Below are 27,744 nucleotides of genomic sequence, written 5' to 3'. Positions count from 1 at the left end.
TTTGTGAGACCAGCCTTCTTGGTCTAGCCAAAGCACACTAGAACAAAAATACACAGCGGTATTCAGAATGATTCTAAGGACTTGAACTTCTAGGCTTCAAAGTTATTTCCTCTATAGACCCCAAATCTGTTGACTCACTCCAAAATGGCTTTCTAGAGTTCTTGGGTCAGTAGGATTACATAAGGTAAAATCAATTCTGTTTCCAAATCTGCAGCAAAGTAATTGCAGATTGCATCCTGCTGGGCTGGCAGGCCCGATGATTGTCTCTAAAAGCCTCTGGTGATGTGGGTGTCGCCTCCATTAGAAGCAGAAGGACTTTCAGTTCCTATTTCTTAAATATTCATAACCTCCTAAATGTCACAGACATGAGCACATGCTTGCATACTTCTGTTGAGAAAACTGTCCAAGATTTTAATGAAGCCAAAGGTGCACAGGTCTTCCTGTGTCTACCCAGGTGCAGCTCTGACTAACGGCTTTGAAGTCATTTGATTTTCTGCCCTGTCCTTTATTTAACTCGCTATTCATTATTGATTAGAATATTACATAACTCCGAGGGGAAGAGGCAACTTGGAGAATGCTGATAGATGTCAGATGATCATTGTCTGATACAACATAAAGACTTTTGTCTGGTTATTGCGGTCCTTGGGGCAGTAATGCAGTCTCAATATAAATTACACATCTTATTGGCCTTTCTTTTGGCATTTATAGACTCACTTTCTGCACTTTTTTTTTTACAACTATCTTGGTCAGTCTGGGTTGCTCATGGGTGACGTGTAAACAATGACCATGTATGTGTAGGTTGGTTGTCATAGGCATCAGTTTTTGATGTGGCCTTGTATAAAGGAAAGAGAAGCACAACTTTATGAGACTCTGATTCTCCCTCTTTCTTTCCACCTGTGTATCTGTCTTTTTTCTTGGGTAGTAAACCTAGGACCTATGGACTAGTCCACTGGACAATATTCCCAGTTCTTCCTTATTATTTACTTATTTATTGCTTTTAAATTTAATTTATGTGTATATGTGTTTTGTCTGCATGTTTATCTACCACATGCATTCAATGCCTGTGTGGGAGCCAGAAGAGGGCATCTGGGACTGAATTCAGAGACAGCTGTGAGTCTCTTGTGGCAGATAGGATTGAACCCTGGTCCTCTGGAAGAACAGCAAAGCTCTCAACCACTGAGCTATCTCTTCAGGCATCATCATCATCATCATCATCATCATCATCACCACCACCACCACCACCACCACCACCACCACCACTACTACTACTAATTTTTAAACAGACTCTTGCTTAATAGCCTGGGCTGGCCTTGATCTTACTCTTGAGCCCAGGCAGGCCTTTACTTTGTGAGCCAACTAACTGTCTTAGCATCTCAAGTAGCTGTGATGATAGTCACCTGGTAGTCTTTTAAAAGGGCACTAATCCTGTTTCTGTTGGCTCTACCTCATGATCTATTCAGTCCCATTGCCAATTCTTAATACTATTGCACTTGAGATTAAGTGTCAGTCTCCAAGTTTCACAGGACACCTTCAGACCAACCACAGCACCAGCTTTACAGTCTTGCTAGTTCTCTCGCTAATGAATTAAATTAATCACTGTCACTTGCTTATTCTACACTTGTATAGGAGTTGTAATTTTAACATTTCCAAAAACTAGACTTCGATACTTCTATTGTGTCCTTGGAAACAAAACTGTGTCAAAAATCAAGACTCATTCCATCGTTTACAGAGACAACGTAATGACTTTCTATTGCCTGTAAAGGAAATAGACTCTTTCTGAAGATCTAACCATTTCACTTTCTCCTTAGCAGGTGATTTTATGATATTTGATAGCTGAAGGCAACCTCCCTGCTCTCTTAAAAGATCTGAAGCCTTGCAGGTGGTCTGCCTACTTGGTGGTGAGGATAAGAAAATATGAGAGTTCGGTGTCCTGTGACACATGGGGAAGGTGTCATTTGGGTGCTTCTAACCAGTGGGTTAGTTCTGGTCTGTCTGAATTTTGTAGGCCTCCATTGCTTAAGCCATTGGCTATAACAACTCAGGCTGTTTTGTCTGGTTGGTTGGCTGAAGTGGATTCTCAGGAGCTCTTGGGCTGTCGAATCTGAACAGTTGTCCCTTATACACTCAGTGGCTGACTCAGGCCCTACAATGGGCTTTCTCCTCACTGCCGATCTAAGAGTTCTAAAGAGCCCTAGAGAAGGTAGACTTGGGCTGCAGTCATTCTGACCATTGCTTACAATTTCTTGTATTTTTAAAGAAATATGTCTATTTTCACCAAACCATTGACCTTAGTGCTATGGAGTCATTCACACAATCCTCTTGCTGTTTTAAGATGTTGGCCAAGTCTGCAGTGATTCCTCTAGCCTCCCAGATACAGAGTTCACATTCTTCCTTTCTCATTAATTTATACCTTTGCCAATCCCCGGCCCAGTAGTTCTTGACTTTCTGCTTTCTGTTTCTTTAGCTCTTGTCATCATTTTAATCTCCTGCCTTTGATTTCTTTGAGTTTCATTTATTTTCTTTTTTACCCTGCCGAGTTGGGAGCTTTCGTTATTGATTTTTGACCTTTCCTTTTGTTCTAAAGTTCACACTTGCAGTTGTAAAGATTCTTCTAAGCAATAACCTGCAAGCTCCAAATGTCTTAGACTCTCCATTCTTTTCTAGTTCAATGGGTGAGTTGCTAAGGATGTTGCTTTATTCCCAAAAAGAACTTTTCTAGCTGTCTTCTTACCCCTGCTCTGTCTGTTCTTCCTCTGTACTCCACCTTGCTCCTAATTCATGGGGTGGAAGTGGCGGGTCCTCAAGGTGACATTCCCAAAATCCTAGGCCAAAGGCTTCACTGCTCCCAACTTCTCCCCTGCATCTTGTCTTCAAATCTGACTAATAAAAGAGATCTGGAGGCAGTCCTCTGACTTCCTCTCTCCTCCCTTTCTTTTTCCAATTTGACTCACCCTGTTACATTTAACTTTCCCAGTGTCCTCATCCCCTTCCTGAATGCAAGCCAACTCATTAAAAACATGAAGATGGTACACGCCATGGGAAAGACTTATGAGCCAGGCCCTATACATTGTTTTGTGATATGCTAAATAAGGAAGGAAATGAAAGAGTTTGGAAGATTGATTCTCGGGGACAAAGCCCGACTGTTTTTCTGCTGCATCACTGTGCTTTGCTCTGACTACACTTGTGCTTTTTAAATTTTTTTCCTGCGTGCCTTCTGTCACATTCTCATCATCTCCGTGCATGACTTGCACTCAACATCATGAAATGGGAAAAAGCACATTAACTTGTTTAATGTTATCTTAGAACACAGAAAAGGTCTATGCACACCGAGAACAGCAGCCACTGGTATTTGCCCATAATTTATATTTTAGAAGAAGATTTCCATTCATGGTGTTTTCAAGCATGAACAAAGAGTGGGATCTTGTGATTATTCAGCCACAAGACTTCAAAAAACTGGAAATTTCATGTACTCAGGGTGGCATGGAGCTCTGATGTCAGGATGGGCCAGAGCGATGGGAATCAGTAACAGCTCCAGTTGTGACTGGAAAGAAAGATGGGTGAGTGTGGGGTAGCGTGGCTGCCAGAATAGGGTGAACCATGGCTGTGGAGAGAACTGAAGGCAGTCAGGCAGGAAAGAATCTGGGCTGAGGACCAGACAAAGCTGCAAGGTATTGCAGAGAGATGGGAACTGCTAAGAACACAGGCATAGCTCTGGCGACTGTGGCTGCCTTCCCTTTGAGTCTCAGAGGGATTGTTCACAATCTTGGCAATCTCCAAATATGTTAAACCAGTGGCCAAAAGCGTCTTGAAGAAATTGGATTTTCATTTCTAATCTGATTGCCATTTAATCTGCTGCCCTTTATGTGATTACTTACCATTTGCATTGCTAAACCCTGGCAAAGAGCTCTCAATTGATTTTTCTTCATCTTGAGACTGTCTTACTTTGCAGCCCAGTCTAGACGCAAATGTGTAATTCTCCTGCCTCAGCTGAGTGCTTGGATGACAGGGTTTTTGTTTGTTTGTTTGTTTTGTTTTGTTTGTTTTATTTAATGGTAAGCAGCTGCATTCTTCAAACAAGAAACTAAGTTGGGTGCCATGGCTGGGTGGTGACAGTCTCTTGGCAGCATGACATTCTAGCTCTCGATCAAGATTTCCTTTCATAAAACCCTTCAAATTCTCAAAACACCCCAGACATAGAGCTCCCACGTAACATCCCCTACCCCAACAATGCTCCAGCAGCAGTTTCTCTCTTCCTAAAGACAAGCAGAGATACTTAGCAGTTATGCCTTTGCAGTGTCGTCTCACCACCACAGTTTGAACCCCAAAGGTCTCTGTAAGGGAAGCTAGAAACCAGACCCTTGGAGAGATTCCCTGAGTTGCAAAGTCTCAACTCCAGATGGCTGCCTGACTGCCAGCAATGTAGCCATAGACCAGCCAGCCATGCAGTTTCTTTACATTTACAACGAGATAGTAATATTCCATTGGCTCACTGGGTCTCTGAGGGAAAAAAATATAAATCCACAGCTCATGTTTTTGTGTTTACTGTTTCCTTCTGTAGATGTCTAGTCCTCCAATCAGGTTCTGGGTATACAAGATTTTCCCTACCCTCCAAGCTATGTATTAACCTCCGTATCAGTCGTGGCTTTCTCACAGCATGGCCCCTGACAAGCAAACACCCCATAAGAACCAAGACCTCTAAGATGCATTCACCCTGCCCAAAGTGAGCTGGGAGCTGGAGCTTCCTGGAACTGGTAAGGACCAGATTGTGCCAAGTCAGACGATGGTGGTGAAGATTCTAGGGAAAACTTCTCAAATCCATATCCTGTATAGTGACTCACACAGACTGTTGTAGGGAGCTGCAAGCCATCAGCTTGGCTGTCTCTGGGAGTGATTAATCTCCCTGAAATTAATGGTCCCTTAAAGGCAGCCGCCACAGAGGCTGTGTGCATCCATAAAGCAGAATTCATTGCATCTGTGGAGATGTTTGCGAGGACAGACATTCCACCCCCGCACTGGATACCCGTAGTCCTCCAGAACCCACAGGGCTTGTCCATGGCTTCTAAGTGGCCAGGAATGAAATCACCATCACAGATCCTTGCTGCCTCCTCTGTCCACATGAACAGAGAAAAATGTATTTTCAGGAGAGGGGTGGTCTTGCTGGGGACAAGTTGAGTGAGCTGAGCCATGGGCAGATCAGGCGTGTTGTGATAGGGAATAGGGTTCTTGTATTCAAGGCAGAAGCCAAGAAACAAAGAAAAGAGTCCCCTCATTAAAGTACACTGCATACCCCATGTGGGGAGGGTTTGGGGAAATGTATGGATTATGAAAAACTGACATTTTGTAGATTGCTCCTCTGGGATGAGAGCATTTAAGATAAAATGTTGAAAACAAATCATTACTTGTGTGTTGTCTTAATCTAAGAAACATACTAAGTCAGCGGGACAGTTAGAGTCAAGGGTGTTAAACAGAGAATTAGGGCAGGAGTACAGTCAGGGACAGAGGGAGATAGAGCCATGGTTTATGCAAATTATGAAAAAATAAACACCGCCATTTCATCCTCTGATGCTTTGGAAAATCACTAATGTCAAAATGTCACTGTATGGCATGCAGTCAAGGCTGCTCCTCAGTGCTCCACAGTACACTTTTGCTCTAGACATTTTTTGAACACACTTCTGCTAAGGTCCTTTCTTTATTTCTTAGCCATGGCCCAAGAGGGAGCAACAGTGAGATGCTGAGAGCCTTACACTGGGGCCTGTCCTCAGCATTTGAGCTCTGCCCTTCGGTGGCTGTGTGACTTCAGATAGATTTTATGATTTCTCTGTGCTATTCAGCTAGGGTTCTTCTTCCTCTGTTCTCAGCTGATCTTGGATTTCAACTGGAAGAAGGGATGGGGGTGGGGGACTCTTGAATTGGCTGGGCCAGATAGGTGTAAGGTGCCTCTCCTAAGCTAAACAGATAGAGAGCCAGTATGTGGGTCTCCTCTGTTCCTTACTCCATTAGGTTCTAGCAAGGATCCAGAAGGTTTCCAAGACCCACAAGCCTCAGAAACAAATTTCTTCCTCTCACTATGCAAAGTACCACCTCAGCCAAACTATGGGAAGGGTATAGGAGAGACATACCCTGAACCAAGAGCCATTATATACCTGGGTCTTGATGGAGTCACTTGTCAGGACATTGGCCTGCTTAGTTCAGAATCACACAAGAAACTCACCCTAAGTCACACTCATTTGCATAGCCTACTTGTGGGTTTGACTGACTGGGGCAGAAGGAATGCTGGGAGCGGCCTAACGAGACTGCTGAAAGCTTCAGGGGAAATCAAGTCCCAATTTCCATTTTCAGCCTGCCTTCTCTCCTGAGGAGGTTCAACCACGCTGGAGTGTTCCTGGATATTGCTGTAACCCTGCAAAGTCCTCACTGTGTGGTCAAGGCAAGAAACTTTTCTCCTGCCTCTTCAATATGGTACGAATGCCTTATTTCTTCTCCTCAACTGGCTCCTGTATGGCTCTGCTCCTTGCCAATTGGGCAGTCTGGACCATATCCTTTTGAACCTCAGCTTGCTCTTCTGATAAATGGGATACACAATAATGTGTTTGCGAGGTGTGGTGAGGACCAAGCTTAGCTGATGCCTGTCAGGCCAGTAGCTATGCCCCTGGCTCAGAGCAAACAGCACTGCACACTCAGGCACTAGGCGGCAGCCCACTTTTGTCTGGGAGCTGTCCAGAAGGCTACAGGTTTAGATTGTTACATAACATGTCCCATAACAGCATGTATGCTCAATGGTATAGCACAGAGAGCTCCCCGAGTGTTGATTCCCACAGAGTAGGGCGTTGAGATCATGCCCTCTGCCCTAGGGATTCCCACAGCATAGTACTATAAGGAGCAGATGACAACCCATGGTCAAATCTGGTTTACAGTCCAGGAGGTAGGAATAGCTTCTGCACCTTAAAATGGTAAGAAATCAGTGAAAAAACAAAAACCATGAAATGTATGGGTCTTACAAAATTCCACCTCTATGTTCATAGGTAGTTGGACTTAGCCATACATCTTGACCTACAAGCATCCGTGGTTGCTCTGTCAACTGATGAATAGCTGTGAAAGACCAAAGGGGAGACAAGTTTTGAAGTATTTCCATTCTGGCCCATTATAGAACATTATACCATTCCTCTTAGAGGTTCTGAGAGATCCAATTTAGCCATTTTACAATAAGCATTTCCTAAATGGGTGAGCATATCTTTTTTGTCATAAGTAGGCACTCTGAGCAGACAGAGACAAGTTGCCTAGGATCTCCTTTTTCTCTCACTTATCCTCAACATCGCTGTCTCCAGCCCTGTGCTCTCCTTTCTGGATCTGCTCTACTAAGTTCTTATGTTCTAGGTTTCTCCTGAGCCTAGCTTTCTTCTCCAATCTTTTATAACCCACTTCTGTCTCCTACATCCACTACCAGACAAAGTATCTCAACCAGCACCTTGCTTCACAGAGGCAAGTCCAGGTTCTCTGGCTTAGTGCTTCACAGAGCCAAGTCTGGACTCCCTGGCTGAGCCTTCTGACTCCTGTTCTGTGGGAAGTGCACTGCAGGTGACTGCCCTGCTCCACTGTTCCTCAGCATTCTGATTTTTCATACCAGTCTTATGCCTGGGCTATCTATCCTCAGTGCCAGCCAGAGTCTGCAGGCCTCGTTTGTTTCCATTTTCTCCAGAAGCCTTCCTTTATGGATTCCACTACAGAGACTCATACTAATGTATTGGAGCTTAAGATCCAAACCCCTACTGGCATGAGCCTCTCCTAAACTCTTGCAAGGCATACACTGAAAGACTATGTTTACATGATCCCCTATTTTAGCAAGATTTCCAGAAGTTACTGTGACTGAAGATTGAGAACCACAGCCAATGGGGCAGCACTCTGATTCTGGGCTCATAGCCACAGATCCCTGAGAATCCATAGCATTTGGGGAATTTGGGTATAGAGTGGCTGAACTGGGGATGCACTTCATGGCAATTTAATGACATATATATATATGTATATATGTGTATATATATATGTATATGTGTACATATATATATATGTATATATATATATATGTCCAAGGTGGCTTTTTCATAATGAGCTCACTTGTAACAAGGTTCCAAGAGGTATTCAATGGCAAGGAGGATTTGAGCTCTGGATTTTCTTCTAGTTAACTATTTTAGGAACACTTTCTCTTTGCTGTTGGATGCTCAGAAACTTACCGACAGGCCGATTCCTTAATTAAATGCAGGCTAGTTGGTGCCTAGAGATCTGCCAATGTCTAATGTTGTTTTCCGCCCTTCACCCGTTCCCATGTATTTCCTTCTCCCATCCAGCCCCCAAGCTTGCTGGAATGACCCACTTGGACTTTTCGCCTCTTCCTGTTCTTCTTCCTTGAGCTGAAGTCGCCCAATCATCTGTGAAACTCTTATTAACTTTGTGCTATTTAAACATGAAATACTAACTCCCAGGAAGACAAGAGGCGGTTCATCCAGTCTCACAGTGGCACGAACACTGCCGACAACTGGCAAATGAATGTCATCAATTCAGAGTCATTAAGATTCATCATGCCTGAGAAAATTGGAAATGCCTCGAAGGCTGACAGTCTGATCATGAGAGAGCATTGACAGGATTTCTTCACAGACATCCCATGACAATGTGAGCCATGAACTTAATTTTTTTGTGAGCCTAGTCAATAAATTTGATCAATTATGTAAGAAGACTGGCAACATTTGTATTTTCTGTAGAAATGACTATACAAATGTAATTAAGATATAAATAGTTGATCAAAGATCAACCAAAATGTTTTAAAATGTCATGGAAGTAAAGCATTTAGTTAGCTCAGTTGATAGAGCATGAGATTCTGAAAATATCCCAGGGTTAGCTTCAACAGTTACCTGTTTCAAAAAGATTCTGAGGACCTGGAAAGAATGCTCAGTGGTTAGGGATACATACTGCTTTTATAGAGGCCCCAAGTTCAGCTCCCAGAACCCACATTAGGCAGCTCCCAACCATCTGTAACTCCACATCCAGGATATCCAAAGCGCTCTTCTGGCTTCCATTAGTCATGCATGCAGACACATCAACATAAACAATGAACCATGAAAAAGATGTTTTCATTTTTCATAGATTTTTGTCAGGTCTTTGATATTCTTTTCCTTTTACAAATAAAAACAAGTCACTTTACTATTTGTAATTTTCTGTGACTTTTCTCCTTCCAAACATTTGGTTTTGTATTTACTTTTGTTTCATTATTACAAAGAACTTCCAAACTTCATAACCTTCAGGAGCCATAAACCTGCATCTGTTTCCATATTGTGTATCTAAAGGAGATCAGGTCTTTCTCTCTCTCTCTCTCTCTCTCTCTCTCTCTCTCTCTCTCTCTCTCTCCTTCTCTTTCCCTCCTTCCCTCCCTCCTCTCTTTCTTCTCTTTCCCTCTCTCCTTTCCCTCCCTTCCTCCCTGGGTGTCTCTCTCTCCCTTCTTCCCTTCATTCCCCCCCCACCTCCCCGTCGTTCACTCTCTAGCTTGCCTGTCTTTACCAGAATCCCTTTTGTCTGCTTTGAGGCTTATGTCTGCTATTAAACTCCTAGGAAAGCTTGCACTACTTGCCCACTCATCTCATTACTGCTGGTGGCACCACCCCCTCCCCAAACCCTAGCTCTTAGCAGCTAAGTCAGATTCAATTCATCCTATAAAGTGGCGTTTCTACCATCTGGAAGTCCTGAGAACTTTCCAGACATGCTGTTAAGGGGAACAGGATATTAGAAGCTAATTTGTCTCACTGATTCATTGATAAGAGCTCTTGAAGACACACCTGCTTATTGGAGACACTCTGTTCAAGATATAAAAATTGGGAGCAAATACCATTTAAAGTGAAAATAAATCTAATGAATAAAGGCATATACAGCAGTTACTGTCACTTGGAGATAACAGGACAGCAGCATGACTCTCCATCCAGGCTCTTGGGTCTCTAGGGACCTACAGTGTCCCCCCAGGACAGCTTGGCTTCCTTTGTTTTCTCATCTCGTTCTATCAGGCCCTAAAGTAGTGCACTAGGGATTTTCATCCTACAGAGACATACATAGTACTCCAAAGGATGCCAAGACCCTGAAGATATGGCCACCTGTCCACCAAACCTGCCTGTGAGCTCTGCTCTTTAGCTCCCACACACTGCCCTCTCCAGACCTTTCGAGAGAAATTAAGAAGAGAGCTGTGTGATCCTTCATATGAAAAAGAGATGGAGGCCAGTATCAGTTAGGAATAGGACTAGGAGATGAGGCTATAGTTGAAAATGCCTATGAGTTAACTGATGATCTTGAGTCTGGGCAGGAGGAACCCCAAAAGGGCGTCTCTGGAGTAGGCTTCCCACTAAGGAGTGATCCTGCTCTCTGAGAATGAGTTCAGTTTGGATAGGAGGAGGTAGCAGAAGACACAGCCCAATTTTCCACATCCAAATTTCCTAAGAGCAGTGAGCCTCTAGGCACAAAGATCTGCCTTTATTCTGCATTCCCCCCCCTCCTCCCTTACCCTTCCCACGGGTTACTTTTCTAATCCCCCTAAATTCTTAAACACAATATGGGTTTTCCCACTTTTATGACTTGCTCAACAGACTCATCTGTCTCAAGACCGCAGGAAATCTTTCCAATCTAAATGGAAGACTCCCCTTCTGGGTTACTTATGATTTCCGAACAAGTAAAGGCTTTAGCAGCCATGGGGGCAGGGAACCCTGCACTTCCTCCTCTCTACTTGAGTATAAGCAGGATCTCAGTAACTATGTAGGACTAGCCATTCTGATCCCTACACTTCCCCATATGACAGAGCTGAACAGGGTAGAGTCACATGTGCTCATTGATGCTGATGCCGAGGGTACTTGTCTGGAGGAGAGCCTGTTGTTGACTTTCCCTTTCCGCCCACAATACCACAATGGTAACATGCTCCTAGCCAAATCTGAGTCCTGATGGTCAGTGCATTCTGAAAACCACAAGGCCAGGCCTTCTCCAGGACATCTGTCTAAAGCAGATTGGAAAAGGAGGAGCAGAAATGGCAAAGTCAATGTCTTCCCTTCCCATGACCAAGGAAGGCAGATGTGCAGAATGATAGCATGCCCTTTCTTCTGTCAGCCTCCCAGTGAAAGAAACACTATTATGTCCACATCCCACTTTTTCATTCCAGTGTTACCCTGGTAAGGTAGGTAGGACAGGAATGAGGTGAGGAAACAGGTTCACAGCAGCTGCTCACTATTCGTGTGTCATGCTGTGCAGGCTGCAAAGACCTGGGGCATCTCAAGAGACACCGTCGCACCTGTACCTGCATGATAGTAACTCTGAGAGATTGTCTTTCATAGTGCTTTCAGGATGTGGTGACAACTTAGAATCTCTGAAGTACACAGCAGCCCCTGTTCCACAGTGGGGAAGCAAGTCCGGTGAACCAGGGCAAGAACATTTTTATTTCTTTTATTTTTCCCCATCCTGGTGCTGAGGATTGAATCACGGCTTTATGCATGCTATGCAATCATCCCACCACTGAGCTATCCCCAGGCCTTAGCTTTTGAAGTCAGTCAGGGTCTTGCCATACAGTTTAAACTGGCTTTGAACTTGCTAAGTAACCCAGCCTGGCCTTTATCTATTTTTCTGCCTTTATCTCTGAAGTATTCCATATCCATCTGAGAGTGGGGGTTAATAGAAAGGCTTCCAGATTTGGACACTGTGAGGCAAGATCGAGAAGCCTAAAGCTCCATCTGAGTCTTCATCCACCAGAACAGAGAGTTTGTATCTTTCAGTACTGGAGTAGCCCCAAGTCTGAAAGTCTGCAGAAACTTCAACTCACTAGTCAATTTCCATGGAGTATCTAAACCAAAGGTCATAACGTGGTGTCTCTTCATGTTGATCTGAACAAAGCTATATGATATTCTCATTTGAATGTGCTGACTATTGGAAGATTTCACATGATACTTGACGGTTTTGCTCTTGGAAAATAGTCTGGCTATGCTGGGGCTACAGTTTGGAGCAGTAACAGAATGTTGAAACTGAGTCACCAGCAACCCTCAGGCTGACTGTATGTCTGTTCTCCAGTGTCCCCCATTCTCTGTCCCTCAGACTCATCTGCTTCAGTCATCATGACACTTGGCTGATTTCCACAAACATCTGATTTTGCCATCCCATGAGCATGTGGATTTCAAGGAGCAAACTTGGGATGAAACCTTTACTTTCCTGAGAGTTCAGGAGCCTTTAATTCATAAGAGATTTGTTGGAAAGCCACATGAGCTGTACCTTCTACCTGCCACCCATCAGAGTTCTCTTCCCTCAGGAAGGTGACTCCAAGTATACCTGATGTTTTCCCTAACCTGATACTCAGAACAGATAGATGCCAGTTGGTAATGGCCTGGTGAAAGGGGCTCCAGGAGCTTGTATATAGTCTACAGAATGGGGGCCTTAACAAACCACTTAAGATTGACAAACTTAAGCTATGGCCCCTGAGCCTGGGTTCAATGTGCACATCACATGGTAGCTATTTCAATGTGTACTGGGGCATCTGGAGATTCCATTTGCCAACTGTTACCTCAGTACAATCTCTAAGATAAGAGGAGGACATAGGTGACCACTTGAGGTGAGTGGCAAGGGGTGAGGTTGAGTCCTGCACTGGCAGAATCTTCACAGGTTGGTACACTCAGGATGCACACATGACTTACACAATTGGCCAGAGTAACCCTTCGGGGGATAGCCCAGTAGGGCCCTTTGCTGTTTTCATCTTTCTTACCTGCTTGTCTGTGAAATTTAGTTACAGATCCCCTCCTGTTGTGCTGTTGTTACTGTCCTGAGTTGTGCTGGGGGCTGAGGGCTGGGGACTGGAGGCTTGGGATTGTGCCCACCCAGTGCTAGTTGGTGAATCCTCTCATTCCTTATAATTATCATGACACTCTATCTCTAGGATTGACAGCCTGGTTGAAGTAGGTAGCATGATGAGTGTTTTATCTAGTGGAAAGAGTTGGTTGTCAGTGTTTGGGGCAGAGTAGTAGCTGTTAGAGGAACCTGACATTAAAACCGAATGCTTCAATCCTTCTTTAAAAGGGGAACAAGAATACCCTTGGCAGGGAAGGGAGAGGCAAAGATTAAAACAGAGACTGAAGGAACACCCATTCAGAGCCTGCCCCACATGTGGCCCATACATATATAGCCACCCAATTAGACAAGATGGATGAAGCAAAGAAGTGCAGGCCGACAGGAGCCGGATGTAGATCACTCCTGAGAGACACAGCCAGAATACAGCAAATACAGAGGCGAATGCCAGCAGCAAACCACTGAACTGAGAATAGGACCCCCGTTGAAGGAATCAGAGAAAGAACTGGAAGAGCTTGAAGGGGCTCGAGACCCCAAAAGTACAACAATGTCAAGCAACCAGATCTTCCAGGGACTAAGCCACTACCTAAAGACTATATATGGACTGACCCTGGACTCTGACCTCCTAGGTAGCAATGAATATCCTAGTAAGAGCACCAGTGGAAGGGGAAGCCCTGGGTCCTGCTAAGACTGAACCCCCAGTGAACTAGACTGGTGGGGGGAGGGCGGCAATGGGGGGAGGGTTGGGAGGGGAACACCCATAAGGAAGGGGAGGGGGGAGGGGGATGTTTGCCCGGAAACCGGGAAAGGGAATAACACTCGAAATGTATATAAGAAATACTCAAGTTAATAAAAAAAAAAAAGTCCAAAGGGTAAAGCAGTATGGCTCTGCTGAAGTTCCCATGTCTGCACCCAGCTCCTTGCTCCTCATTCATTTCTATCTCCACCTCCTAGTCACCAAGGGTGTGGGAAATTGGAAAATCAATCCAGCATCTATTCATTACACCCCCCTGCTAGGAGTCCTTGAAAATGTCTGCCTCGTTTTGGCTGAACATAAAGCAGTTGTGCTCAGCCTCTACCAATACCTTTTTCCTTCTCAGTTCAGCAAGCAAGCTTCTGAGGCTGAGATGAAGCCAGAGGATGTGGTAATATCCCAACTTAAGGCAATAAGGGGTGTACAGCAACAGGATGTGTCAAAATCATCAGGAACCACAGTGATTCTTGTATCCTACTTGACCAACCAAGCCCAGGTTGGCAGAAAGAGGCTGCTGGGTCAGTAGTCATCTGCTTCTCAGGTAAGTCACTGCTCACGCAAGCTGGAACACTGCTTGTGTGCACAAAAGTTGGAGAGGTCTTAGTCTCAGGACTGATAAAGTTGCCCTACTGACTCTCATGGGAGCTTTTCCTCCTAGTTAGTGAAGATGGGCTCTCACCAAATCTAATGTGTGGGACCAGGGTTTCCATAGTTCTGGCAGCAGGCATGAGAGTAACCCAGATGCCACTCTCCGAGGTTGGAAGCAGGGAAGCACAAATGATTAGAAATTGCTCTCTGAGAAGTTTCCTGGCAATGCCGTTGCCATGGGTCCCAAAGCCTGTCAGCTGGATCTTTTCCAAACGGAAGGAAGCATCTCCCAAGCCAGCCAGCCACTTCACATACTTTATCAAGACTCCCACGTGGTATTCCATCAGTGTCTCAGAAGCCTCCACCTAACTTGAAGTAAATATCAGGGTGGGCAGTGGAGACAGAACCAAGTCTTGGGTTTTAAGAAATGGCACCACAGTTGATCAGCATCAGTGTTTAAATGACCTCTTTTACAGTTTGACCTCAGATTCTAGGATGCTTATATCTAATGACCAGAATGGCCACCTCCTAAAGTCAGAGTGAAGGTACAGGAATGGTGGCAATGTGGAAAGAACCCTCTGAAGATGGCTATGCCTGCCAGCTGTCATCAAACTCCTTCCACAGGAGCTGACATTTCTCTATGCCACAGCACCAAGACCTCTATACTCTGTCCCCAGACAGCCTCACCAAGCATCTTGCCCTTGACAATCTGTTTACCTCAAGTCTAAAATAAATACAGTTTCCAATGAATTCACCCTGGCTATTTTTAAATAACAATGAGAATCATTACATTGATCTTGAATTTAGGAGGTGACTGGACTCTGTTGGTGGTGGTACTGTGTGTTTTGGCATATGGTGGTTGAGGTTGGTGTCCTGGAGAAGGACCTTTACTCACAGCCCCAGTTCCTGGCCTTGGGAAGCTCACATCTGGGGTTCTTCAGGTATAATTTTATGTGAGCCCACATGGTGGCTTAAGGGAAGTTAATATGGCAGATCAAATGTCATAAAGCAACTGTCTCAAAACAGACCAGAAAAAAGTGGCATGGCCTTTGCTTCCTTAGCCCTGAAGATCACATAGCATCACTTTTGATTCCTTTGGCCCACCGAGGTATCCTCCAAGGCCCTCTCAATGTCTGTGGGAGGGGGATAGACTTGTCTACCTCATGATAACTGACTGCAAAAAAAGCCACACTGACCTTAGTCCCTTCCACTCTTGATCTCTCCACCTAAAACACTATGCCTGACTCTGTGGCCCATATCCCACCCACTGTATAGAACATTCTCCAGTAGCCTCCAGAACCTCTCCAGGATGTGTTACAGGACACATGGGTCTCAGTGCTTACATAGAATTTACTCTGCTTCCTTTTTATGTAACCTATTTTTTCTTCTAAATATAAAACCATCACAAAGATAGTAGCAAAAACTGGGGGAAATACTAAAATATGGTCATGGGTCTGGGGCTACAGATAGTCATGTCCTCCTTTTATTCTGAAAACTTCACATAGAACACCTAGTATAATCAAATAATAGTTTCCAAAAAAGATTCTATTGGGGATCTGATTTTACACTTAGTGATAGAGTATCCATTTAGCCTCGCAAGACTCTGTTCTCAATCCCCAGCACCATAAACAAACCACAACAACCACAAAATATAACTAGTAAATGCTTGAATACACAGGATAAAGCTATGCAAATTTTTGTTCCCCTAAAGAAACACATTATCTATAACTCCAAAATTCATTTTATATAAAGATGGAAACACACACACACACACACACACACACACACACACACACACAAGTCCTAATATGAAGACAGACTCCTTACTTGTACACTGAAATTGGAGCAATCCTGGGCTTTTACTGCACAGTAGCAACAGTTAAGAGACAATGTCATCAAAGCTAGCAGCCCTGTGGTTTCTCTCCGGGTCCAGGTTTTATCTTCATCCTGTAATTTTTCTAGGCAGGAACAATGAAGATTGAGGCTGAATCAGTTGGACTGAGAAGCTCTGGATATGGGCACAGTTGATGACTGAGAGTGTCGTGGCTTTTGTGGAAAGCAGAAAATTAGCAAATGCCCTTTCAAAGTCTGCTGTGGGTGCTAACGTGCATGTGTGCATTTATAAGGGATAAGAGGGCATTTGTTTTTCTGTCAGATGTTGAGCTGTAGATATTGGATGATATGGAGTTTAGGTCAAGCAAGGGTGAAACACTGATACATGTGCCCAAGCACAGTCAGTGACTCTCATACTTGAGCCTTAAAAGTTCTACCAGTTTGCTCAAAATGTGTATTGTTGCTACTATACCAGGAAGTTCCAGTCTAGGGAGATGAGGATTGGGCTCCTGACTCTAGTTTATAAAGAGCCTTCTAGATGATTCTTTGGGTATCATTCTCCTACCTTGTGCATGATAAGGTACACTCTCATAATTAGGCTTGTTTGCCAAACACATTTCCCTGGGCCTACTGTGTGGTGAACATGGTGCTAGATTAGTCACACATAGTTCTCTATAAGATTCTCTTAAGGTTTAGAAGACCATAGTCCTGCTTCCATTTCATCCTGGAGAAAAGGGAGCTCTGAGCAGTAGGGAGATATGTGTGCTCATTCACCTAAACATGGAGTTTAGAATCTGAAGCCATGTCAGGGGAGTTTGACAACAGAGGCTCCTGTGCGTCTCCAGGATAATTACTCACGTGGTTCTGAAATGGATCGATATGCCAAATGAGTCTTGACAACTAGATCTTCTCACTATCTTTACAACATCTTAGAACAGTGCTCCACTATGTTCATAGCAGCCTTATTTATAATAGCCAGAAGCTGGAAAGAACCCAGATCCCCTTTAACAGAGGAATGGATACAGAAAATGTGGTACATCTACACAATGGAATATTACTCAGCTATCAAAAACAATGACTTTATGAAATTCGTAGGCAAATGGTTGGAACTGGAAAATATCATCCTGAGTGAGGTAACCCAATCACAGAAAAACACACATGGTATGCACTCATTGATAAGTGGCTATTAGCCCAAATGCTTGAATTACCCTAGATGCCTAGAACAAATGAAACTCAAGACGGATGATCAAAATGTGAATGCTTCACTCCTTCTTTAAAAGGGGAACAAGAATACCCTTGGTAGGGAATAGAGAGGCAAAGATTAAAACAGACACAGAAGGAACACCCATTCAGAGCCTGCCCCACATGTGGTCCATACATATACAGCCATCCAATTAGACAAGATGGATGAAGCAAAGAGGTGCAGGCTGACAGGAGCCGGATGTAGATCGCTCCTGAGAGACACAGCCAGAATACAGCAAATACAGAGGTGAATGCCAGCAACAAACCACTGAACTGAGAATAGGACCCCCGTTGAAAGAATCAGAGAAATAACTCGAAGAGCTTGAAGGAGCTCGAGACCCCTTATGAACAACAATGCCAAGCAACCAGAGCTTCCAGGGACTAAGCCAATACCTAAAGACTATACATGGGCTGACCCTGGACTCTGACCTCATAGATAGCAATGAATATCCTAATAAGAGCACCAGTGGAAGGGGAAGCCCTGGGTCCTGCTAAGACTGAACCCCCAGTGAACGTGATTGTTGGGGGGAGGGCGGCAATGGGGGGAGGATGGGGAGGGGAACACCCAGAAAGAAGGGGAGGGGGAGGGATTAGGGGGATGTTTGCCCGGAAACCGGGAAGGGGAATAACACTCGAAATGTAAATAAGAAACACTCAAGTTAATAAAAAAAAAACCAAGAAACCAAAAAAAAAAAAAAAAAAAAAAAAAAAGAACAGTGAACAGTGTCCGTGTAAGGAAGCTCTCTTAGACCCCCTACTCAGTTGGAACTTCTGAGGGCCTTTCAGAGGCATGCCTCTTGTTGAGTCAAAGGGTTAAGTTTGGAGTAAGGCTTTTGGCTTCTAATTTCTAACAGAGGTGAAAATCCCCTCCTTGGCACCACAGGTTGGAATACCCACTTCCAATTGTGAATTAAAAGGACCTGGGGAGAGTGGCAGTGTAGCAGGACTCAAATCCTTCCTCTTCAACAATAGTCAGAAATCCTGTATCTTTCTGAGATAAAATCTCAGCTATCAGGGAAATCGCTGAAGAAGAAAATGAAGTCTCAGAATCCTGGATTTCAGTGGGCATGTATATTGATTAACAATGATGTCCTTGTTCACTTGAAGATGTGGCTGCTGGGGAGAGCACGACTTTCACTGCTCTGCTTGCTAAAAGTGGCAGCTTCCCTCCATTCTTCTGCAGAGCTGAGAATGAATATGTTAATATTGTAACTGGGACACAGGGAAGGGGACACAGACTTTGCTGGCGACTGAACAATTCTGTTACAGAGTTGATGCCAGTGGAATGGAACTCCCTTCTTGGGAGTTTGGCCCTGAATATCTATTTGTCAAATCAATTGGCCCAGTGAAGACAAGGGCCCCTATGAGACTTCAGTTAATAAGAGAGGGCTGCACTGTTTTCCAGGCGTGGGGTCAGCTTGGAAGATGAAGGCCATGCTGTTAATGAGGGTCTAGCTGGCAGGTCCACCTAGCCCTTCAGAGGCCCAGAGGTCCCTGTTCTCTTGCACAAAGCCTCCTTGCTATGCCAGTGTGCCTTTGCCTTCTCAGAGTGTACATATTGCAAAGCTTAAGTCTCATTCTCTCTAGTGTCTTAGCTGTATAGGTAACACATAATTTAAGGTAGGCAGTCCAGGGTAGACACAGGCACACCCCTATCAAGCCCAGTAGAAGAGCATCAAATAATTTAAAGTGAGTATCTGAGGACACTTGGAACGTGATGGACTGTACAGGGGCAATTTTATAAGACACCCTTTTGACTTGGGAGAAGCAAGGATGTCAGGATAGGCCAACCCTTTCAGAAGTTACATCTTTATATTGTTCCCTTGGCTGAAAACTTCCGTTTCCCATCAATCATTGTATCCCAGTAGAGATCATTTCTCAAACCAACCCTAGGCAACTCTTGAAGCAGATTTCAAGGCCTCATTCAGTACCATGATCAACTAGTAATACCAGCTCTAGACATATGGAGGTGTGACAAACATGAAGCATTTATTTGCAGTCTTCTAAAATATAAAAAGTTCCATTGAGCTAAGGAGAACCTAAATTACCAACAAGAAAGAGGTATTATGATTCTATACAGTATTGGGTCACTTGCCAGTTGTCCATCTCAAACACATGCCATCATGCCCACAGAGCATGAAAATTCATGTCCAAGGAAAGGACATTGGACTTCACTCACCTTATCTTTTCCAGTCTAGACTGTAGGAGCAGCAGCACAATTCTTGCCTTTCCAACCTGTTTCAACTTCTGGGGGCACATCAGGGTCCCTTCCCATCATTCTGTCTCAAGGGCAAAGAAGAAGTCCTTGGAATTCTAATGGGGTCAAGTACTAGGAGTCAGATCTTTTAGAGGCAGAATATGAAACTCCCCAAAGGTCAGTACAAAACTCTACATGAAAGCAAAATGTTGCTGGGGTCATTTGCTGACTACCCAGGGTCATATCTCCTGTCACTAGTAGGCTTCAGTAGAAACATCAGAGAGGTTTAAGTGACTAAGTGCCTTTTTACTTCATTCCTCTGCCTGGGCCTGTCCTTGCCCAGTGAGTCACTTCGGTCTTTCTATAAATGTGTGTAACTATTATGAGTCGATTAAAAGCAAAACAAAGACCTTTAAAAATTCTAAAAACTCTTGAATGCCAAGGTTGGGACTAGGCCCTGAGGAGTGGCCCAGGGAGGCTCTTGCCCTTCTCTTAATCTAGACCTGGGGTTCCTTGTCTAGCATTGCTCCAGGGATGGACGTGAGTGGATTGGCAAGGGGATGAAGAAAAGAAAGACAAGCGGACACAGAGACAGAGAGCTGGGATCACATAGGACATGGTCTCAGCTTTCTGCTAGAGAAACTCCAGCACTACAGAAGTGCAGCATGCTTACTATGTAGAGTTTAACATGGAGGTAGGGTTTGTGGTACAATTGGATCAAGGAGACTGGTTTAACTAATCTTGGTAGAAGTAGTCTCTGTAGGAAAGCATTCTGCAGGCCCTAAGCATCCAGGCAGGGTGGGGCAGAGGGAGAAGCTATCATGGACATTTTCTGCACTCAATATCTGCATCCACACATGGGACCAAGGAAGGCTTTGCCACTTCCCTATGAGCCTCACCCTGGTGGCTGGGAAGCATTGAAATTTTTCTATGGGTCTGATGCCCTGCCCGTGTCAATAACACATTCTCAGGGATTCGGGGCTTCCTCAGCTGTCCATCCTAGGGTGAGGTTCAAAAGCAGTCCTGGGAAGGCACCAGGCAAGATACCATGAAAGGGGATGCAAGCCAACGTTACATGATCTCTGGTGGATGCTCATCTGTATAGAATGTCCGTGGCTGTGGGAATCTCTTATACGTCCATGGCTCTAGGGTGAATTTGAGAGTAGGCATCCCAACCTCCATTCTTCCAGTCCATGACACCACCTCCCTATGTTACTTTAGAAATGAATTTCACAAGGACACTTTTACCTGGAATGGCCCAAAGAAATGTAATCAGGGTTGGGGATTTGGCTCAGTGGTAGAGCGCTTACCTAGGAAGCGCAAGGTCCTGGGTTTGGTCCCCAGCCCCGAAGGAAAAAAAAAAAGAAATGTAATCAAAGGAACACATCAAGGGGTCCTTTAGGAAATGTCTACCACAGAAGTCTGTGTTCAAGGACATGCCGTGGAAATCTATTGATCACTATTGTCCATTGTGAAACCATAGGAGCAGAGCGTGGGAAGGACCAGCCAGGAAGAATTAGCTCTAAGCATCCTGTGTCGAACACCTGCTATGTGCTGGGCTTATTCACATAAAGTACCAATTCCAGTTCCAGTTCCAGTTCCTACATTGCCCAAGCAAAGAAAGCAGTATTTCCTTCGTCTATAAATTTAGATACTGAGTCCTAGAGGCAGAGAGGAGCTTCCACGGAATAATAGGTAAGTCATGGCCAATAACAAAAGGTTCCATCCATAGGTACCAAACATGAAAAAAGACCTTATACAATGGAGTCTTCAGAAAATGGAAGTGGTTATCACCACAAAGCATACCTCCACAATTTTTAAGTGTTGACTATCAGAGATTTCTTTCTATCCTTTAAGTGACTTCAGGCAATGAGTACAGTTCGGGGAAGAAGGGAGTCATCTTCAAATGTCTTCATGCCACTTTGGAACCCAAGTTCTCTCATCTGTAATCAACTTTCATTAATTGGGATAGTTCCTTTAATTATCAGTTTCCTCATGAGAAAATAAAGATAAAAATGTGATTCTGAGGGCTGGGGAGATATCTTGAGTGTTCAAGTGTCTGCTTAAAAACATAAAAACCCATGTAAAAGCTACACATAGTGGCTCATGCCTGTAATCCTAGTTAGTAAGGCAGGGACAGGAGTATCTCAGGGTCCCACTGGCCATCTGATCTAGAAGTATCATGTGAGAGATCATTTTTTAATGAATGAGGTAAAGAGTGGTTGAGGAAGATGCTTAATGTAGGATTCTGAACTCCACATGCACCCCACTACACATATGCACACTTGTACACATATGCACACTTGTACACACATGAACATATACACACGTATACTCCTCTACTCATATACATACATAAAATGTTACTGAAAGTTACATGAATGCACATAAATAATACTTACTGTATGGCAGGTACTTAATAAGAGCAACTGACTTGGTATTGATTATTCTGGGACTTAATAAATAAGGGAACCAGAAAGTCACTTGCTTAATGTCATCTGACTAGTTACAGAGCCAGAACTAAACTGACCAGACTCCCTCATACATATACCTATGAGCCCTCCCCTAAGGAGTCCAGGATAACAGTTTTCACAGCACCCATCCTGAATCAGCAGGAAAGACAGATTCCCATTTGCCAACATCTGATTGGGGGATACAAGGATGGCACTTTAGGAATAGTTCTTTGCAGAGCAAATACTAAAACATGTCACTTCCAAGAACAAACTTCAATCACTTAAAACACTCGTAAATGGGGAGTAACTCCAGAACCTTCAATGTCCAAATTCAGAGACAGCATGCCTTTTTTTTCACATTTGAACTTATTAGAAGCATTAACCTCAGGGACTTGGAACTCTGTCAGTTTTATAAACAGTGTTCCTTTTGCTGTGGCCAGGCAGGATAATGTAAGGACATTTTCCTTGATGTCATTTCAGTTCCCATTTAAATCTTGGAAGTAGTGTTGAATTTGAGCCATATTATATGTGGACCGCCACAGAGATGCTGATTTTGAGGCTGCGCTGTGATATCAAGCCCTTGTAGTGTAAATATTTGTCAAAGAAAGATTAACTAGTGAGGCAATATATTCAGAATGATTGCATCTTCCATTAACCCGGTAAGGAAACAGGCTAGAAAGATACACAATTTGTTAAAATTGCAGCAAGCAGCCATTGAATTTCTAGTTATTTTTTTTTCAGGCACATACATGAGTGCTTTTCACCAATGTATACATATCCCTTTTCCACTCTACCCTTGTTTATTTCAGAGTTACGTTTTGCCTTTAACAGCCTCAAAGTTGCTATGATTTTCCACATGTAGGTGAATTCAGAAACATAGCTCATGCATTCATTACCCACATTTTCCTCAGAAATAATAAAGGACATTATTGGAAAAATGATTAGGGAATTAATCTGTTGGAACCAGAGTATCTTAATGCAATGGTACATGGAATAAGTGAATAGCTTTCTCACAGTTCCTTGCTTGGGCAAATATAAGGCCATTTGCTTCCAAGTACTTTCTTAAACAGGGGCTGCTTGCACACCCTCGTATATTCTCAAAGCTGGTGAATACCATACTGTTAGCTACTTCCAAAAAAACAACCTTTACCAAAGTCCAGTTTGCAAATCACACCCAGAAGCTTGGTGTCCAGCTTTATGATTGCCTGAACCTCCTTTGCAGAAGAGCATGAATTGCAACAAATCAGATTATTACAGCCTTGCTCAGGAAACAGCTTGCTGAGGGTGAGGGAAACCCGGGGGCTGTGATGCTGGACTGACAATTCACAAGACAACATACTTAGGGGGCAGGGGGGAGTAGCAAGATTTCATGGATTATAGTATCAGGCCAAAAGCTTAAATTCTCTGGCTGGGGTCTGGGAGGCCAGGTATACCCAGAGGCTGTGGGAACAGAACCTTCAAGCTGGTGCAGAAGTGGTAAAAGGGAACCTCTCCTAGGAAAGCAGCAGGGAGGCTGGGTGAGGCTTTGTTTCTGGGTACATGGTCACATCTTGAGAGATCCTCGTGACACTAGTACCCTAGAGTGCAGCTAGTGAGAAGATTCATAACCTCGGACAGAGATTTTCCATTCCAGAACTTTCCCCGTGGGCAAAAAGACTATTATCAAATTTAGCATGATAACACAGTTTTCACAGAATCGTCAGGAACATTCTCCACTGACATGGGGGAAAATATTGAAAACTTGAGTTAGGCTTTTCACAGAGATCAGGACAAAAAATCCTACTGAGACTTGACATTTCTTTAGAAAGACATCCACCAACGGAACTTTCCCCAGAAGTCCCATCAATCATGACCTTCATCAACTACACTGATGAGAAATCTGTTCCCTGATGCTGGCAGCCACAAGCACATGGAATTTTCAGCCCTGAACTTGACAAGAGGGAATTGGTAACTTTGATTCAGTTTCAACACACACTGCTCTGGATCCCTTAAAGGTCGATGGAGAAGGGTCTCCCACTGGGTAGTGATGAATCTGAACCCAGAATTAGCAGCTCCCTGAGTGTTGAGACCCGAGTCCCCCAAGGCAGCTGTTTGCTGCAAAGCTTTGCCTTGTGCCATTCCACCCCAAGCGCTGCAATTACCGGCCTCTCGGAACTGGCCCTCCTGCTTAACAGCTAAGGTTTTAGGCACTGGGCTGCCAAGGGGTCCTGGTGTCAAGTCCTCTCAGGTCTTCTAGCGGCCAAGGCTCATTCAGGCCAGGCTGGCTGCTTTTGCAGATCCCGCTCCAGTTACCTGGGACGATCTCCCGCAGGGTGGAGAGGATCTCCCGCTGGAAGGATGCTCAGGGTGATGCTCCTGCAGTCTTACCTGGTCAGCCGAGTCCGATGCGCTCTGGGACCTAATCGGTCCAGCCCCCAGCTCTGGAAGCTAGTTCAAGCGCTGCGGTGCTTCCCGGATGGCTCCAGGCGCCGGGCACCGGGCACCGGGCACGGTCTCCGTGCGCGCGCTCCCCAGGTCCGGCTCGGCGAAGCAGCCGGACTGCGGCTGAGTCAGCGCCCGGCGGCGGCGCGGTGAGCCCCGGGCAGCCGCCGAGAGCGGCTGTGAGCAGAGCCGAGGCAGCCCTGGCATTTTAAAGGCGAGACTTGGACGCCGTTCAAGCGGAAACGCAGGGAGAAACTTCGGCCCCCCGGTGCAGTGCCGCCCGCTCCGGGAGGGCGCCCAGGCTCTACAAAAGTCTCTCTGAAAGGCAAAAAAGCAAACCCCTCTCCCCCAAATCACGAAGCTTCCCTATGAGGATTCTTAGAAATCTCCATTCAAGTTGGAAATCAGACCAGAAGGCCAGTTTGGAAAGTACTAGATGAAAATAGGCAAGAGAAAGAAGAGAGAAGACAGTGAAGTCTAAGTTACTGATCCTGTGTCTCGGTCTATGTAATGGGTTCAAGCTGGAAACCAGGAAGAAAACAATCGTAGTTTGCAGGGGATAGGATTGTGTTGGAAAAATCCAAAGTAAAGGGAATAGTTACGTAGTAGTTCCCACAGTGAACTGTTAGGTCATGATATAAACACAACAACAAACTTACACTGTTACTGTCAGTAATATGGATGGTAAATCCTCTCCTCACTAATAGAACAGTTATAAATATCTGGAAATATAAACTCACTGTTACAGTGGTCTTGCTCGGGGCTTTGTTGAGGCCCATTAAGTGAACGCTATTTCTTTCTGATAAGAGAATGGACTCTACCTCTGCCTTTGGGTTAAGATCCACCACCCCAAGCTATCCGAAGCAGAAGAATCGATCCAGAGTCTGCGCCAGTCAGTTGCCTAGTAGAGCCCACCACTCAGGAAGACCAATTCACCTTAAGGCATGCTAAGGAAACTGGAGGAATGCTTATGTCTTTAGTGAGATACTACGCTTTTCCTTTGTAACAAGCCTTCCTCGCAAGTTGCTTAGGGAGTCGTAGCTGCACCATGTGCACCGTAGCTGCACCGGCTAAGGTCTGCTTTTCTGAGTTAGAACCCCATCATATCTTCTTTCCTCCTCTTGGATACTGGTCGAAGCTGTGGCTGCCTGTCCACCATTTGGCCTCATACAAATAGCATGGCTTTCTCTCTTCCTCTTCTTTGTCTTCCTCCTCCAAAGCAGCTGTGTGTATTTATAGCCTATTTGTCCTAGGTTTTTTTTTTTTTTAACTTAGATGAAACTGTCCTTAAGCCTTTTTCTAAGTGTTTTAAAATTTTCCTTTATTAATGGTACTAAGAACCCCGAGAGAGGGCCCAAATTTCCCAAGTAGCATTATCAGGGACCATACACCATACTGGAGACCCTTCTGGTTTTTATTGGAGGAACTGAGGACTTTGACACTATTAGGACACAAGCCTTATTCTTGGACAAGGAAAAGAAACCCTATAACACAACCAGATCCTCTGTGTTTTAAGTTTCTAGCACAATCATCATCATATTCCAAACAGAATTTTCTTTGTAAATTGATACGGCAGTTTTAGGGCTCCATTGGGAAAAAAGAACAATCAACAAAATGGGGACAAAGAAGAGGCTGTGAAGCAGTCCTGCTGGATACTGCATGGAAGTGACGTGATGTGTGTTACTGCTTCAGGAATGCTTTGCAGGCATAAGTGCATCTGACTGCAAGTCTATGAAGCAGATAACGCCACTGCCGCCATTCACAGATGAGTGACGGAAGTAGGTAACCAAGGCTGTACAGGTAGGAAACAGAGGCCGGGGTCTCATGCCTATGGAATCTGTGCATCTGCGTTACAGTCCTTAGTTCTACTATGGAGTAACAGTGATTACAACAGCGTGGTACTGCTCAGAGCACCAGCCATGGGTCAAGACCGACTGCCCCAAGTACAAATGCAGGAAAAAGTTCAGGGTGGTACTTCAGTGAGTGCAGCAAACAGACTTTCAAAGTAACTGATATTAGAATAGTTGTAGGCAAAATCACGAGGTAGGAATATGCATTCTATGTGATTCCCTAGACCAGAATAGATTACAGACCACTCAAATGCTGAATGTAAAATCACAAATATTATTATTCAATAATGAATATATAGGTATTTGCCATAAACTTGGGGTTCTGAAAGCCTTTCTAATACACCGTGAAGCCATAAAGAAAAATGCTTACAGATATAAGCATTAAAAGTCCAAATGATGTTTATGTTAAAAGGCATAGTAACCAGAATTGAAAAAAAAAAAGCTGGAAAAAATATTTACCATGCATATGACAGGGAGATTGCTAAATTTAATTTTAACACCAAAACTTTTGTTTTATTTATTTATTTTTATTTTATTTTCCCCTGGGTCTCACTGGGCAATGCAGGCTGGCTTGGAACTTGCTGACTACCTGGGGCTATCTTCAAAATCGTGATCCTCCTGTTTCAGCCTCCAGCTCGCTAGGATTACAGGCATGAGTCACCATGTTTGGAACCATGAGTTATCATTTAGTGCAAATAGTTTCATTCACTGTGTATCCAAAAGTCAAATTTAAGTGGTAGTCTATACTTTCTCTGATATCCCTAGTAGAACAACACTTTAACTTAATTTACAAAGGGTGTAAAAATCATTAAATCAAGAGAGTACTGACCCCCTAGAACAGGACTAGACAAGAGCTAGAGATAATTTCCAACAGAATTTAAATAACAAAACAAAACAACTGTTATCTCTGGTGATGCAATAAATATAAATAGGAAAACATGCTTTTTAAGTAAAGCTGGAAAGATTTAAAATATTGACAACATCCAGTGCTAATAAAGGGTTTAGATAAATTAGCCTACATTTATGAGAAAGTGTATTAGTACAGTATTTCTAGAAAGCAGTTTGTGAAAATGCCGAATTGAGCACTCATTCTTCCTAACAATAAACCAAGCAAATACATTTTCAGGAAGTTTCCTAAGGATATCATTTGATTGGTCTGGAGACAGCTCAGTGATTAAGAGCATTTGCTGCTCTTGAAGAGGACCCTGTTTCCCGGCATCCATAGGGTGACTCATAACTGTCAGTAACTCCAAGTCCAGAAGATCTGTTACCCTTTTCTGGCCTCTGTGTTAACTTCATAAACATGGTACACATGAAAGTAAAACACTCATATGCATAAATTATAAATTAATTCATTAAAAGAAGAAATAATTTACCGTTACATGAAACACATACCAGAATTGTTTATTGTTTTACAAAAATAATTTATAATAGTGAAAAAGAACTGAACACAATCTAAATGCCCAGATACAAGAACTAGTTAAAAGAATTAATTGAGAGTGTACATTGAGACGTTAAATTCATAGAGCATGACTTTAAGCACCTTCTGGGCATTTGTTCATCAAA

General features: G+C 43.9%; 1 protein-coding gene across 2 annotated transcripts in view; it reads right to left on the bottom strand.

Annotated features, from left to right (window-relative positions):
* Ctxnd1 (cortexin domain containing 1) overlaps positions 1-24,510 on the bottom strand; it is a 51,405-nt gene extending 26,895 nt beyond the window's left edge. For both annotated transcript variants that reach the window (NM_001447337.1, NM_001447336.1), the window contains 1 exon segment: positions 24,275-24,510. The gene's annotated coding sequence lies outside the window, so the exon portion shown is untranslated.
* Between the last annotated feature and the right edge of the window lie 3,234 nt (positions 24,511-27,744).

The sequence above is a fragment of the Rattus norvegicus genome, chromosome 1 (genome assembly GCF_021556685.1).
Source record: "Rattus norvegicus strain SHRSP/BbbUtx chromosome 1, alternate assembly SHRSP_T2T, whole genome shotgun sequence".
NCBI classification, from domain to species: domain Eukaryota; kingdom Metazoa; phylum Chordata; class Mammalia; order Rodentia; family Muridae; genus Rattus; species Rattus norvegicus.
The sequence above is the reverse complement of the archived record's forward strand: the minus strand, read 5'-3'. Positions and strand labels throughout refer to the sequence as shown.